Here is a 17428-nt window from a genome sequence, read left to right as displayed (position 1 = left end):
TTTCTGTTAATGAATTTTGGCAATGTGCCATATTGATGAGTGTGATTTAAGAGTTTGGTTGTTTTATTTGCCTTTAAATTTATTAGATATGTTACCGAGCTACTAAAACTATCTGATGATTGCAATGAAATTAAATATTTTACACGCCTTTGTGTTTCATTTCTTTAGAGATTTAGGATTAAAGTGAGGAGAGAGAGATAGAAAGTTCATAGCTTTAGGAAAAAAGTAAGGAGAGAGAAAGTATTGTTGACTGTTTTTTGGGTGCAAAGTAATTTTGAGTACGTGATGTCAGTCTTTCAGGAATTTTTTTCTTTCAAAAAGTTGAGGCCCCTCCAAAAGGGAAGCCTTGTTCCAAGTCCCATTTTGAACTTGCTAAGAGCTGACCCTAAACCTAATGAAATTAAGCTAAATGAAAGGCGTGTCGCGTACTTTAATACCCCGCCGACCCGAACCCTTCTTTATTTGACAAAGCTCGAGATTTGGGGGAAAAATCCACGTGGGTTCGACTCGATGGGTGGCGTTACTACCGCACTTATCTCCTTGGAAATAAATGCAACGCTAAATTAAAAACTAACAAAAGTCAAATTCATTAATCCTTATAACCAAGTGAATCATTCATTAAACATTACTAATTACTTAAGTGTTTCAAAGTTCCAGCGGAAGCTAATCATATGCTAAGTGGATTACAACTCTAAATGATCTCCCTTTTGTTCCCCCGTCGATCATCCACCTGCACAAATACATTGAAAATAGACAAGAGAGACAAGCTCCCAAAAATCAGAAAACCAAAGTAATTCCAACTCCATCCCCTAAAATACTTAAGTTGAAAAATATTTTTGTAAAATAGTAGATTAATAGTTTTGGAAATCATAGCACATATACACATATATATACACTGAATAATCACATCATTAATTCAATTAATCCAGTTATTCAAGGAGAGGAAAGAGAACGTCAATAAGCCGGGGTAAACCCTTGTAACCACTTACTTCAACATTGTAGGTCGGGGTAAACCCCTGTAACCACCTACTTGTAGGCCGGGGCGAACCACTGTAACCACCTACGGATATCATAACAAAGTTCTTAGTGTGCACACCCCTTCTACTTGGATCACAACAAGATAGAAGAAAGAGAGTAACAGCATAGTCAGCATAGTAACTAGAGAACCTGTAGGGGCTGCTGAACCTCTCATACAGGGCAACCTGTTCATCATTTCCCTCCGATATTTCAGTTTACATGATTAACACATCTTTTAACCAGGTCATCAAATAAATCACGTACACATTTACGTCATCTTGTTCAATCCATCATAATCTCAATCCATTCATAACGGTTTCAATATTTCATTTCATGAGTTCATTTAATATTCAAATTCATAATCATTTCATTCTCACATGTTTTGACTAATTCCAACTTTCATAAGATCTCAATATTAATAAAAACAACAACAACAACAACAATAATAATAAATAATAACAATACTACTACTACTAATAATAATGATTAATAATCATAACATTACTAAATGATATTAAACGGTTTTAATAACGTTATAACAAACATTGTTGTCATATCGTACATCGTCTATAGTCATGATTCATAATCTAAATCCATAGTCGTTGTCCATTTTGTCATTCGTATTCATAATCTATATTAAGTCGATACTTCATAATTTTAGTCCATACTTATAAATTTTATAAGCACATAATCACGTGATCAATTCATTTTACACTAACGGGATCTATGTTTAGATGGACATCTGAGATTATCTTGTGACGCGTGCCCAAAAGTTAAGTTTGCGAATGGATTAACACTCTTGATATTCCTCGTCTACGCAATCGGGGTCTACAATAGATATTAACGAGATCTAAGTTAGTTCCTAAATAACCCCTTCTTATTTATAAACAATTCAAATAACTTACACAGAAATTAATGATTATAATGCTATGTTTGGGAATGAGCATTTCATTTCTAAATGTGAAATTGGGCCAAATTATATCTTTGGGAAATCCAGGAATTTGGAATTGGAATTAGCCCAATTCCAACCAAATTCCAACCTTTATAGTAATAGCCCAATTTTAAGAATTCTTAAATTCCGTGTGCAAGGGTGTCATTTGCAAATTCTAAACCCTAACTATTTTATACTTTCCTCTTTAAATGTTCAACATATTCCTAACTTTCCCTCTCCTCAATTATAAACCCTAACTTTCTCTCCCCCATTAACGAATCTCTTAGCTTTATTTTCCTCCATTAATGAAATATCTTTTTTATTATAAATATATGAAACATTTATACTAATATATCAAAAGGTTTTCTTAATCAAAGAAATAGTAAACTCATTGTATAAGATTTTATCTCGTGACTCTAATTTTATATACTAAAGTATTAACCATTAAAACAAATGATGGTGATATCATTCTAAAGTAAAATATTAATAATAAAAATTATAAGTACTCGGGAAATATCCCGAGCCTATAAACTAGTTACAAATTCAAAGGCGTCAACAAATTGGGAGTTACCCTCATATATATTTCATTACGACCTTCATATCCCACAATTGTGGTTGCTCTAATCAGGTTAGGTTCTTATATGGTAATAGTGACTTCTTTTTACTTTTACAAATAACTAGCAAAAGTTTATCAATCTGTTTTTTTGTGCAACACGCCACACAAAAACCAAACTGTGCGGCCACATTACTGTAACTCTTCCTCCTTCTCCGCCCTAATTCCTCTTCACCAAACATTTACCATTTTCTCTTTCCCCCCGCCCCGATTCCTCTTCTCGAAAACACACCAACGACAACCACCACCACCACTGACGACGATCTCCTCGATTCCTTCCTCGATTCTCTCTCCTACTCTCGCCGTTGCAATCGCCGGAATATCCGATTCTTCTATTGGTTCCGTCTACGTGATTTTCATCTGAAATTATTTAGTTAAACAAGCTGCTTTGGCTTACCTTCAACCCACTATTTTGTCTTCTCAATCTTCCTCTTCTACCGGATTTTATTTTTCCGACTGATTATCGCTCTTTTCCGATGACTTATCTCGGAAACTGCTGCACGAGTCTATGATTGGTTGATCGACGCTTTGTGGCTTATCCTCTGCTGATAATGATGGTTTCTATTTTGTTCTTTTTTTTTGAATGGGTTTGCAGCAGTTTGATGGAGGAGTTGAGAGGAGTGATGGTGGTTGGTTGTATGAGTCGGTGGTTGTGGTGGTGACGGGGAGGAAGAGGACGTGGCGGTTTCATGATTTGATCAAAGAGAGGGGAGGGAGATTGAGGAATGGTTTGGTGTTTGTATAAAGTAACTTTTATAATACAAAAAATAACCCATACTTTCACTAAAAAGTAGCCCCTCAAAATTACAAAAAACAACTCTTAGCATTTGAAAAAGTAACTCCTGTTACAAAAGTAACCCTTGTATAAGTACAAAAGAACCCTATAATAAATTTAAAATGTAACCCCTCGTTTTAGTAAAAAGAACCCCTTAAAATTATAAAAGTAACCTCTTATAATTACAAAAGTAACACCTTATAATTACAAAAAGAAACCCATGCCCTATTAACCGTAGAAGTAACCCCTTATAATTACAAAATGTACATAACCCATACTTTCAGTAAAATTAACCCCTTAGTATTACAAAAACTAATTCCTAGTTTCAGTAGAGTACCCCCTTAACATTCAAAAAAGTGACCCCTTATTTCACTAAAGTAACACCTAAAAATTGGAAGAAAAAAAAAACTAGATTCAACAAAAGTAATCCCTGTTACAAAAAGTAACCCCTTTGAAAATGAATACAAAAGTAACCCATCTGAAAACATATTCACGCTTGGGCCTTTTTTAGGGGATGCGAGCTTCATTATATAAGGCCCAACTTTGACCTTTTTATTAGTTAGGCACACCATTTATTCAAGGTGTGACCTGACTTGTACAAAAGTTTGTGAAAGTTTATAGGTTGAAAAAGTTATGATTAGTTAGGTCCCATTAATTTACTCCTTCCGTTTCATTTTAATTGTTACACTTACACTTTTCACGCATCCAATGCAAAACTTTGATGATATATATTTCTAGTTTTGTATTTGTAAAAATTATAAAAAGTACATATTAATAAAATAAATACTAAGACGAATCTAACAAGCTCTCACATGACTATGTTTTTATTCACGTATAAATCATAAACGAGGGTCAAAGTGCAATTTGTGAATAAAAGTGTAACAATTAATATGAAACAGAGAGAGTATAACATTTTCGTGGGCTCCAACTTAGACTTATATTTTTGCTGCGCTGATTTAGACAAACTTCGTGCTCGTCAACCCATTGACATTTTTTTTTTCATTCGCTAATATATAATGCTGAGCAGCCAATAAAAGGAAAGCATCACTGGATGGAGCAAGCTCTGTTCGAGTCAAACCATCGACTAGTTTTATTCTGATGTAAGTTTGCATACATGTTGCATCTATTACAACCCACATGATCAAATTTATAGTGTTTTCAAGACTCGGCAGTCTATAATTAATATCCTAAGTTAAAATTGAATTAATGGATCCGTCTTATGTCACTTTCTAAATAGATTAATGGTTTTTAATTATCTTGAAGCGTAACTATTTTTTTTGTATAATAAGCGACTAAGCTTAATAACGTAAACTGATTAAATTTCAGGTTTTGATTATCACGCTAATAAGATTTTACCAACTAAACTAGATAACACCCACTTGAATTATTTGGGAACACATGATTAAACATATGCTACAAAGTACCAAAGTATACTTTCGATGCTTTCAACAAGCTGCACTGTACAAGTATCACTGTTAGATTCTATTATTACTATGCCGTCAAAGTTCAATTTTTAATGCTTTAATCTATTTTTGATTTATATCTAATAGTAGTAAAAAATTAGATTATTACGAACTACTGAATGGTCGAATCCTATTGCCTCTTATCTTATTTTTTTAATTAGGTGAATTTGATTAAAGACAAGAATGATTGGATTATATATATAAATATATATATATAAAAATATATATATATATAAATATATATATATATATATAAAAATATATATATATATATATATGTTGTGTGTGTGTGTGTGTGTGTGTGTGTGTGTGTGTGTGTGTGTGTGTGTGTGTGTGTGTGTGTGTGTGTGTGTGTGTGTGTGTGTGTGTGTGTGTGTGTGTGTGTGTGGTGTGTGTGTGTGTGTGTGTGTGTGTGTGTGTGTGTGTGTGTGTGTGTGTGTGTGTGTGTGTGTGTGTGTGTGTGTGTGTGTGTGTGAAAGTATTGGGTCAGACCGTCTGACCAATACTTACTGTCAGACGGGCTGAGCCCAAAACTCAAACTCCAACTCAAACTCTGTACGCACCACTTTCTCTCTTCTCTTCTTCTTCTCCCCACTCTGTACTATTGTTGCCATTACCACTACAAGACCCTCTCGATTTCTTCTTCTCCTTCAATGGCTGCCACAACAGTGAGGATGATCACATTGAAATCCTCCGATGGAGAGAAGTTCGAAGTCGAAGAATCCGTTGCTCTTGAATGTGAAACCATCAAACTGTTGATCGAAGATGATTGCGCCGACACCGCGATTCCTCTCCCTAATGTCACTGCAAAGATCCTCTCGATATGGGTAACTTTTACTCCGCGGGACGGGACCCGATCTTCTATTCCCACCATGCTAATGTGGATAGAACATGGTCCATATGGAAGAGCTTGTCCATTAATAATAAGGATTTCACGGATAAAGATTTCTTGAACACCTATTTCTACTTCTATGATGAAAATGCTCAGCCTGTAAAAATCTATGTTAGAGATGTCTTGGATACCAAGAAAATGGGGTACGACTACCAGCCTCAGGACCTCCCTTGGTTGAAGTCAAAGCCAACTCCTAAGCGTAAGCGTAAGCCAACTCCTAAGATAGTTGTTCTTCTACTGCTAACAGTTCTACTAATGAAGAACTCAAAAAATGGGATAGTGAGTTTTAATTAAAGGTTAGTGTTTTATTTTCTTTTCAGTTTGACTTTGTTTTCTTTCAGTTGGAATTTGTTTTCTTTCAGTTGGACTTTGTTTTCTTTCAGTTGGACTTTCTTTTCTTTCAGTTGGACTTTGTTTTCTTTCAGTTGGACTTTCTTTTCTTTCAGTTAGACTTTCTTTTCTTTCAGTTGGACCAACTGAAAGAAATAATGGGCCAACTGAAAGAAATAATGGACTAACTGAAACAAAATAAAGACTACCTGAAGAAAAAATGTAGACTACCTGAAAAAGAATAAAGACCAACTGAAACCCAAGTAAGTCTAACTGAAGCACAAAAACCCACTGAAAAACAAAGAAGACTAACTGAAAACAAAATGAAGACTACCTGAAAAAAAATTGGAACCACCTGAAAAAAAATGAAGACTACCTGAAAAAAAATTAGAACCACCTGAAAGTCGTCCGACCAAGATTATGGTCGGACGAGTCCGACACAATACGCTCTCTCTCTCTCTCTCTCTCTATATATATATATATATATATATATATATATATATATATCAAAAATGTCTAATTTTGAACCGTTACGAATGAAAAATGCATATATCATGCCACAAACAAATTGAATTATGTTTCACGAACTAGTAAATTTTGTAATATAATTTTGAGATGTTGTATATTTAAACTCTAATGTTATACTTTGTAAACAAAATGTTACATATAAGTACATAACTTACATGTTTATTGAGTCATATATTAAACTGCAAGTAAATGTTTCATATTAAGGCTCTGTTTGGTAGAACGTAAAACGTTTTTTTGGAAAACTGTTTTCCTCTATTTTCAGTTTTACATTGTTTGGTTGGCAAAAGAGTGTAAAACAATTTTCCCTTGGGGTAAAATTACTCTCCCAATGATGGAAAACAATTTTCCTTTCAAAATGAAAGGAAAACTATTTTCCTTATCTCTCTTGTACACTCCTCTCACTACCTCCTTACTTTCCCTTTCATTTTCCTTTCATTTCATCATTTTTCTTACATCGAATCAAACAACGGAAAATTAATTTTGGAATTGTGTTTTCCGTTGTAAATTGTTTTTCATGAAAATCATTTTACACTGAAAATGTTTTACGCCCTACCAAACGGAGCCTAAATTATAATTGTTGTATATATTTGTAATTCACCAAAATTCCCCTAATATGTATTTGAATAATGCATATCAGTTTGAGATTGCCAAAGCTCCAATATATATAAGATGAATGTGGGAAGAAAGTTGTTTCTCCAATTGTCATTTTTAGTACAAAACGATCTTTTGGTGAACATCCCACCAAAGAATGAACCAAACAAAAGGTGACAAAGGGTGAAGTTGGGTATGGACCTCTACAAACATGCTTTAGTTGGAGAGAATTTTGATCATATACCGTTTAGCCAAGTAAGGACGACATGAGATTTTAAAGAAATTGACAAATACGTTAAATGGCCTACTAGCTTATAATATGCTAGTATTCTCTCTCTCTTTTTCAATGAGGGAATCTGTAATCCCAACTCTCACTTGAGATTTTCTCTTTTAATACTTACCCTTACAACTTACAAGTGACTCCATAATGCAATAGTATTTCAAATAAAAAATTCTCGATACCTTAATGTTGAAAAGTGTTAACCGCCATTAGTCAATAAAAGCATTTTAAGTAAATTTTGAAAAGTGCGAAAGTACCCGGTATATTATTTGAAATGTCGGGGTAGTTGGTGAGAAAAACCGAAAATTCTATAATGATAAATCTCTATACCCTTTATAGTATTCTTTTGCTGATACAGCTTATCAGATTTTTTCTTATTAGCTGATATGAGAGATACCCATTCTTAGATGACTACTGGATGATTCCTTCGTTAATCGTTAACAGCAAGGAAATTGTTGAAAAAGCCTTTCAAATATTATCAATTATTTGGAACAACTTACAATTATCCCACTATCTAGTAGTTTATAGCAGATTAATGAAGTGATTATACATTGATAATTATTGTACGGTATAAGAAAAGATACCGTACTTGATTTCTTCAAACAATGTATCATGTGAGACACGAGAACTTCCAACTCTGGAAATTTATAAACTCCATAAACAAATATTTGACTTGCTGAGAGAGAAATAAATACTCTGGAAATTTATAAACTCCATAAACAAATAGATGAAGAGTATATGCTTCTTAGATTACGGAGTGGATTCCGGGAGGGTGTGTAATCATAACACCCATATATATAAATACTTGTCATTCTTTCCTCCAGTTTCATAAATCAAAGTTGTCTCATCTTCAAAGGGATTAGCGTATGTAAGTCTCTCTCCTATTAACTTCTTTTCCATAATATTCCTTGTCATGCATCTTTCATAAAAAAAAATGGTACAATCGTTTAATACATGCATTAAGAGTAGTCATCAAATCAATTAGTACGACGTAAATTGCTTATATAGTACTGATTAGTACTAATTTGTTACGTGAAAATTTTCTAGCTAGTTTGTATTCTATCATGGTCAAATTTAACTAGAAATGTGTTTTAGGTTTTCTAATATAGTTTTTGGATTGCAAACAAATATAAGCTAGTTAAACTCCTGAAGAGTACACCATTCTATTTACTTGAATATATTAATGGTGTTATCTTCTGTGATTGATGGTACCAATTAGTATAATATATAATACTGCTAGCTTAGCCTAATTATATGTCTTTTTTTCGGATGTGAGCTTTCTACATTTTACTTCTATATAATTCATATCACTAAGCAACACAATCCACTTTGTAGGGTGTTCATGACAATCGAAGATAAAAAGTGATTGAAAGAGAGGGAGACAAAAAAAAAATCAAAAAGGAAAAAAGAAAAAAAAATTATGGCGAAAGGACAACAGTTGGAAGTGCTAAATGCACTTGATGTGGCAAAAACACAATGGTACCATTTCACAGCAATTGTCATTGCTGGTATGGGCTTTTTCACAGATGCCTACGACTTGTTTTGCATCTCCCTGGTGACAAAGCTTTTGGGTCGCTTATACTACACTGAAGTAGGATCAAAGAAGCCAGGGGCATTGCCTATCAATGTAGCAGCTGCTGTAAGTGGAGTTGCCCTTTGTGGGACTTTAGCTGGCCAACTATTCTTTGGTTGGTTGGGAGACAAGATGGGAAGGAAAAAGGTGTATGGTATCACCTTGATCATGATGGTTTTCACATCAATTGCCTCCGGTCTTTCCTTCGGAAGCAGCGCTAAAGGGGTCATGACCACCCTTTGCTTCTTCCGTTTCTGGCTTGGGTTTGGTGTTGGAGGAGACTACCCACTTTCCGCCACCATCATGTCTGAGTATGCTAACAAGAAGACCCGTGGAAGCTTTATCGCTGCTGTCTTTGCCATGCAAGGCATGGGTATCTTGGCTGGTGGGATAGTTTCCTTAATAGTTGCGACCGCATTCGAGAACAAATTCAAGCCTCCCCTTTCAAAGTCGACCCTGTGGCCTCCCTCCCACCGGAGTCAGACTACATGTGGCGTATTGTGTTGATGTTTGGAGCCTTTCCTGCTGCTGCGACATACTATTGGCGTATGCAGATGCCTGAGACTGCTAGGTACACTGCCTTGGTTGCGAAGAATGCCAAGCAGGCTGCTGCTGACATGTCGAAGGTTCTCAAGGTTCAAATTGATGCCGAAGAGGAGAAGGTTGAAAAAATTGGAAAAAGTTCTAACCAATCATTCGGGTTGTTCACTGCCCAATTTGCTCGTCAGTACGGCATTCGCCTCTTAGGAACAACCAGTACCTGGTTTTTACTTGACATTGCGTTCTACAGTCAGAACCTTTTCCAGAAGGACCTTTTCACCTCTATTGGATGGATTCCACCTGCGGCTGATATGAATGCTATCAGAGAGGTGTATATGATAGCGAGAGCTCAAACTCTAATCGCTCTTTGTGGAACCGTCCCTGGATATTGGTTCACCGTCGCTTTCATAGACGTAATTGGACGATGGTGGATCCAAATGATGGGATTCTTTTTCATGACTGTTTTCATGCTTGCCATTGCCTTCCCCTACCATCATTGGCAGCAAAAGGAGAATCGTATTGGGTTCATCATCATGTATGGGCTCACCTTCTTCTTTGCCAACTTTGGTCCTAATGCCACTACTTTCGTGGTGCCTGCTGAGGTCTTCCCGGCTAGGTTAAGGTCCACTTGCCATGGTATATCTGCAGCAACTGGAAAAGCTGGGGCCATCATTGGAGCCTTCGGATTTGTTTACGCGTCACAAGACCCGGATCCGGCTAAGAGAGACCACGGTTATCCAGCTGGTATTGGGAAGAAGAACTCCCTTTTTGTGCTTAGTGTCATCAACTTCCTTGGTATGGTTTGCACATTATTTGTACCCGAGTCTATGGGTAAATCTCTCGAAGAACTAGCCGGTGAGGTGGAAGTTGATGAAGTTGAGGATGACAACTACCAAAGGGGTTCAGCTTGATTAGCTACCGATGAAATCCACATATCTTAAGTCATCTTAAAGCATATTATATATTTAATTACGATTTCTGTAAGCTTGTTGTTTTATTGGTTGACAATGAAGTTTTTTTGTTGGTTCAAAATATTATTTGTGAGAATCTTTATTTTGTTACTTTGGGATGTATGTGGAATGGATCGATTAATTAATTGCAAAATCATGGTCATTAATGCTTTTTTGTAGTTTATCTAATCGGATAATTCAAGATGATCTGAAGTTTGTTATGGCTAATTCGTCATTGACTAATGTTTTTTTTTTGATAGTTTGGTGTTTTTATTCAAAGTGCCAGAGGCTCATAGGACTTGTTACAGCAACATTACAGCATGGTTATTAGACTTATAGAAGAATCTAAAAACCATGGCCAGTTCTTAGAAAGGAATTACATGAGAGAAGGTCATAACCACGCTAGAAACTCGTCGGATCTACTCAATCCTTGCTTTGCTAAGGCATCTGCAACCCCATTTGTCTCTCTACCCCTATGAAGTATAATCAGAGATAGCCAACACTTCCTTGCGTTTCGAATGAAATTGATCATGAAATTGAGGTTCCAGGGCCCCCCTTCATCTTGGTTGCACCACCTCACTGCATTGGCAGAATCCGAGACTATTGTGAGATGGTGAGCCTTGATGCGGTCCGAACTAAGAGAGATTTTCAATGCTCTGAAGATAGCATAAATCTCAGCGGAATTTATTTCCAATCTGGGAATGGGGCTGGAGAAGAGACAAACAAAGCAACCTTTATCATCTCGCAACACACCACCTACAGCTGCGTGATCAAGCCCCGGCTTGAAGGAAGCGTCTACATTCCATTGAAGATGGTTTGAGGGAGGAGGGGACCAAGATGACTTCAAATATTTTACTGGGCCAAGGATGCCGGAGACGCACCCAGTGGATTGCGACCACTTGAGACACAATGGGTTGCGAATTACTTCAGAACATGCGAACGGAAATTTGTCATCCCAGGCTCGAATCCACCAACACAATCTTGTTAAGATCAAGTCTTTGATTTCCTCCAAAGAAGAGATAGAATTATTGAAAATCCTTGAGTTCCTTTCTTTCCAAAGGGACCAAATAATAATGAAAAAGATAGCATGCCAAATTTTTTTAAAGAAAATTCCGTTACCGTAAACTTGCCATTGATAAAAGGCGCTCTTTATGGAATCCGGGAAAGCCCAAGAGTATTCCCATAAATTCAACCACCAAGACCAAAGTTTCCATGAGAACTCACAATGCAGAAGAAGGTGATTAACAGACTCAACCTCTGAATTGCATAACACACACACGGCTTCCTCCATAGGAATGATTCCAATTCGCCCCAACTTGGATTTTGTATTAATTTTTTCCAAAAGAGCCAACCAGCAGAAGATTTCGACTCTATGAGGTACTAAACCTCTCCATATCCCCTTTATAATGTCGCGAGGTGGGAAGCTAGAGCACTTAGCAAGCTCAAAAGATGCAGATTTGACGGAAAACACTCCAGATTTATTTGGAGTCCATACAAGGTAATCATCACAAGAGAGGTCAAGAACCACATTTTTCAGCAGATCATGAAGAGCGTCACGTTCATCAATGTCCCGAGGTCGAAGAGGTCTTTGCCATGCCAAAGCCCAATGCCATTCATGGCCATCCCAGAATCCCAGCGAGGCTATTGAGGCCATAGGATTTAAAGCAAGACGAAACAATCTAGGAAAGAGGTTTTTTAAGGGTATCTCTCGTCATTGACTAATGTTACTCGTGAATTAAAGATTTTGCGGAACAACCCCATTATATTTGTCTCTAATTTTTAGAGTTCTAGAGAAATTCATATAAATGATGCAGTAAGCGTATACTCAGCCAACTGAATCCTAGGTTTAATATGTAGTATGATAAGCTGGCCAAAATTGGTTTTAGAGTAGTAATTTTCTTTTATCTTTTTTTGATTTACATAGTTTGATATTTACCTTCACCAAAGTACGTATAACTTTCATCATTATCTTTAATCATTAATTAGTAAAAAATTTAGCTAGAAAAAATGTTACATCTTATCTTGCAAACCAGCAAGTCTTAGGTTAGAAGGTCTAACAAAAATGTTTTGGCAAACGTTTAATTAGTTGAGTAAAAAGTATCAAAAGTTTTCAAAAATAGAGAAGAATTTAAATAGTTTGATTTACTTCTTCACTGTTTTTTTTCTAACTATGTGGGAATAATAATGATGCCAATCAAAGTGGTCTATATTTCGGATTACCTTAACAATAACATACCGGTCCAATACTCGTTTACTGTATTTAACCTAATAAGTCACACTAGAGGAATTAACTGAAAGGACCGCGCTTTAAGGGCTGGGAGCCTGCAATATTTAAGAAAACGCAACCCTTAACTATGAAGGACTGCGGTGATCTAAAAAACGCAGCCCTTTTGATACGAAGGGTTGCGGTTTTTAGGCCATACAATGCCAATATCAATTAATTCAAATTAAAACTAATTTAAAATGATGAAGTTGAAGATTTTTGTGATTTTCCTCCACCTCTCTTCCAAAAAGATCCTAAATTTTTTTTTTCATCTTCCAAACTACTACCTCCGTTTCTTTTTAATTGTTACACTTACACTTTTCACGCATGCCGATGCACTACTTTGAGCCTTTATATCTCTAATTTTGTATTTGTAAAAAATATAAAAACTACATATTAATAAAATACAAACTAATACGAATCTAACAAGATCCCACATGACTATGTTTTTATTCACATATAAATCACAAACGAGGGTCAAAGTGCAATTTGTGAATAGTGTAAAATGTCAAAGTGTAACAATTAAAAAGAAACGGAGGTAGTAGTATAAAGTAAATAGATGATTAGATATTAATTCCAAAGTCCCCTGTTTCAAATTAAATTTCACAACATCTAGCTCCAAATTCAACTAATTTTAATTCACAATAATCTCTATTTCAATTTCACAATTTCTAATCTCTAATTTCAATTCAAATAAATCTACATTTTCATATTTCACAATTGCGCAATATTTAAATTTCATTTTCATAATTTCTTATTTCAATTCAAAATATAAATTCACATCAAAATTCCATTCATCAATTCATATCAAAATTCCATTCATCAATTCACATCTAACATAAGTCTATAAATTAATACTCAAAATTCCATTCATGAGTTTGACAGTTCAGAGTTCACACAATGACAATCACACTTCACAATTTCACATCTAACAAAAGTTCATCAGTTCTTTACTTCTTCGATTGGATTTTCATTCATAAAACTACTTCGAATCATATCTCCAAATTCCATTAAAAAAAATTGAGAATTCTATAAACTAACAGAAATAAAAAAAATGAAAAAAAAACCTAAAACCAGTCTACTTCTGGTGAACTGCCGTTTTGGCGACTTCTGGCGACTCGCTTTTGGTCTCCGGCAAAGAGTTTGTCTTGGCGTCCAACCGTTTGAGTCTCTTAGGGGACTCAAACGGGGGTAATTTGGTCATTTTATGCGTTGGAAGATTTCACGCGCGTGTGGCTGACATTTGCTTGGTACCAATGCTAGGTTATAATGATACCATTCTCCGAAAATATTGATACCTTGGTACCAAACCTGATAACAATTTGATACCAATGTCAGGTTATAATGGTACCATTGTGTTTTTTTTTGGGTGTTTCAGTCATTTTTGGACTCAAACAGTTGGTTACCAAGCCTTTCTCTCCGGCAAAGGGGTGACTGCCCTTCTGGCCTTCGGTCTCCTTGTGAGTGGCGACTTTTTGGGGAATAAAGAAAGAAAGAGAGAAGAAAAAGTATGAGGGAGAGGGAGTAAAAAAGAAAATAATGTTATATTGATAGAGAGGTGATCAGAGAGCCCAGAGGAGAGAGAAAGAAAGGGACGTGTGAGGCGCGAGTAGTGTTGCAGTGTTGGACAACGTAATTTTTTCCCCTTTTTCCTTTTTTTCCTTCAAATTTTTTTGTGAAGAATGGAGATACAATTATACCCCTGTAAATCCGCCCCTGGCGAGAGGAGTGTTTCATATTCAATTGTCCAATATAAAAGACAACCCTTTTATTGGCAGGCTTAAACTAGCACCATACAATACACAGAATTAACCTTGAGACAGAGCAATGATATTCCCATACCGGGTATGTGCCAATACCATGACATTTATGTAATTTTGATGACAAAAGTAATATTAAAAAATTATAATTTTTTTGTTTTTCTTATTTTATTTTTTTTGGGACTTGTTAGTTGAAATCTTATATCATATCCTAACAATATCTTATCATATCAGTTAGCTATTAAATCATATCTGAGCTACATCTAATCATATCAAGTATCTGGTATGGGAAAAGTTTTCCAATACCGGATATGGGAGTATACTTTCTCCCCTGAGACATCGGCAGGGGAAAATATCTAGCTAATTAACCATACAAATTTGTTTACCTCTTTTTTAAAATTAACTGGGATCTATCTATTGTTACATACTACTTCAGGACTTCTTTGCTAACAGTGAGAAAATTGTGGAAAATAAAAGGCCTTGGTACTTAGACCCAAAAATAACAAAAAAAAAGAGGACTTAAAATAATAGAAAGTGTTAGGATACTTTGTATAGTTTCCTTTTTGTGCATATTTCTTTTCCTGTTTTGGCAACTTGTATATCATATATATTGTGAATATCTCAATGAGAAGAGTAAGCCTTTTAGCCCTAATTATAATTTCTCATGGTATCACAGCCACGTTTATCTCTCCGTCGCCTCTCTTGATTTTTTTTTTTTTTTTTTTCCTCTCTCTCACCTGTGTTTTCATGGCTGCCGATGATGATGCTGCCGCCAACCCTCCACCGCCCCCCACCTCCACCGCCCCCTCACTCCATAAATATTACCTCTCCTTTTTATCTTGGTCCCGGTGATCGACCCGGTGATTATATTACTCCCACTCGACTTCGCTTCGATAATTATGACGACTGGGCTGTTGATGTTCAAATGGCCTTGGAGGCTCGCCGGAAATTCGGCTTTGTCGACGGCACGATCACTGCCGCCGAACCGCCATACACCGTGACTGATTGGGTAACTGTCAATGCCATGCTTGTCTCATGGCTTACAAATACCATCGACCCTGAGGTAAAATCCACTCTTTCTAAGTTTCGTGATGCCCATCGTTTGTGGGATCACCTTCGCACTCGTTTTGCCATGGTTAATGGACCTAAAATTCATCACCTCAAATCTGCTTTATCTAAGTGCGAACAATCCAAGTCTATGTCTGTCTCCACTTATTATGGCAAACTTAACAGTTTATGGGAGGATTTGAATAAACATGAACCACTTATTTCCTGCTCTTGTTGTTCTTTTTGTGATGCTGGGTCTCGTCATGCTACTCGACGTGATGAACAACGTCTGCATGAATTTTTGATGGGCTTGCACGCCGACTTTGGTTCGCTTCGCACACAGATTTTGTCTTCCGACCCTCTTCCATCTCTTGACCGCGCTTATCATTTAGCGGTTCAGGATGAGCGGGTTCGGATGTCTCCCATGCCTACTCTTGATAAACCCACTGAAGTTTTGGGGTTTGCGGTGCAAACCGCTGCGGGTCGTGGCCGCCCACGTCCATCTCCGCCACCTACTTGTTCTCATTGTCATAAAACCGGCCATACGTGTCTCGTTGTTGGACTCTTCATGCTTGTGTGCACTGTAAAAAGCATGGGCATGATTCTAGTACCTGTTATGAAGTAGTTGGGTACCCTGAAGGATCTTCTGGCCCATCTCCTAACCGTGGGTCGAAACCGGCTGCTTCTCGTGGGCGTGGTTCTTCTAAAGCCCACGTTGTGGCTGCTACCTCGGGTGTCACTTCGCCCTCCTTGGATTCTTCCCCTTCGGCCTCTCTTTTCTCGGCAGATCAATGGAAAGCCATCGCCGGTCTCTTGGGTAATTCTAAGCTTTCGGATGATCGCTTGAATGGTACGTCTATTTCTTCTTGGATTATTGACACTGGTGCTACTCACCATATCACTGGTGATCGGTCTCTGTTGTTTGATGTTGTTACTATTGATGATTGTCCTGTGGGCCTTCCTAATGGTTCGTCAGTTATTGCTCGTCTTCAGGGTTCAGTTCGTTTATCTCCTGCTCTCACTCTCACTGATGTGCTCTTTGTTCCTCAATTTTATTGCAATTTACTTTCGGTTTCACAGCTGTCCTCTGCTTTGTCATGTACTGTACAATTTACTTCTTCTATGTGCACTATACAGGACCCCATGAAGGAGCTGATTGGAACGGGGCGTAACCGAGATGGGCTTTACTACTTCAGTGGCGGTGATTACGCGCAACAAGTTTCTGTTCATCATTCTTCTAATTTTGGTCTTTGGCACCGTCGCATGGGTCACCCTTCTGAACATGTACTTAAATTGCTTCCCCCTCTGTGTGGTCATAAGGGTAGTTTTTCTGAGGCATGTGAAATTTGTTTTCGTGCCAAACATTCTAGAACTAAGTTTCCCACTAGTGATTCTCGCGCTAGTAGGATTTTTGAGAAAATTCATTGTGATTTATGGGGTCCCTACAGACATATTTCTTCATGTGGTGCTCATTACTTTCTTACCATTGTTGATGATTACTCTCGTGCTGTGTGGGTTTATTTGTTGGTTGATAAATTAGAGGTTTTTTCCATGTTCATGTCCTTTTTTGCTATGGTTGAACGTCAATTCTCTCAATCTATTAAAATAGTTCAAAGTGATAATGGCACTGAATTCAATTGCTTATTTGATTATTTTTCTGCCAATGGTATCATTTTTCAAACCTCTTGTGCTGCTACCCCCCAACAAAACGGGCGCGTTGAGCGCAAACATCGTCATATTCTTAATGTGGGTCGGGCTTTGCGTTTCCAAGCGCATTTGCCTATCTATTTTTGGGGGGAATGTGTTCTTGCTGCTGCTCATCTTCTCAATCGAACTCCTTCTGTTCTCTTAGACAACAAATCTCCTTTTGAGTTA

At 36.8% G+C, this 17428-nt stretch overlaps 1 pseudogene; it reads left to right on the top strand.

Annotated features, from left to right (window-relative positions):
- Positions 1-8627: 8627 nt before the first annotated feature.
- On the top strand, positions 8628-14310 carry LOC104888079 (probable inorganic phosphate transporter 1-3; annotated as a pseudogene).
- The last annotated feature ends 3118 nt before the right edge of the window (positions 14311-17428 follow it).

Source organism: Beta vulgaris, chromosome 3 (genome assembly GCF_026745355.1).
Source record: "Beta vulgaris subsp. vulgaris cultivar EL10 chromosome 3, EL10.2, whole genome shotgun sequence".
Lineage (NCBI taxonomy): Eukaryota > Viridiplantae > Streptophyta > Magnoliopsida > Caryophyllales > Amaranthaceae > Beta > Beta vulgaris.
The sequence above is the reverse complement of the archived record's forward strand: the minus strand, read 5'-3'. Positions and strand labels throughout refer to the sequence as shown.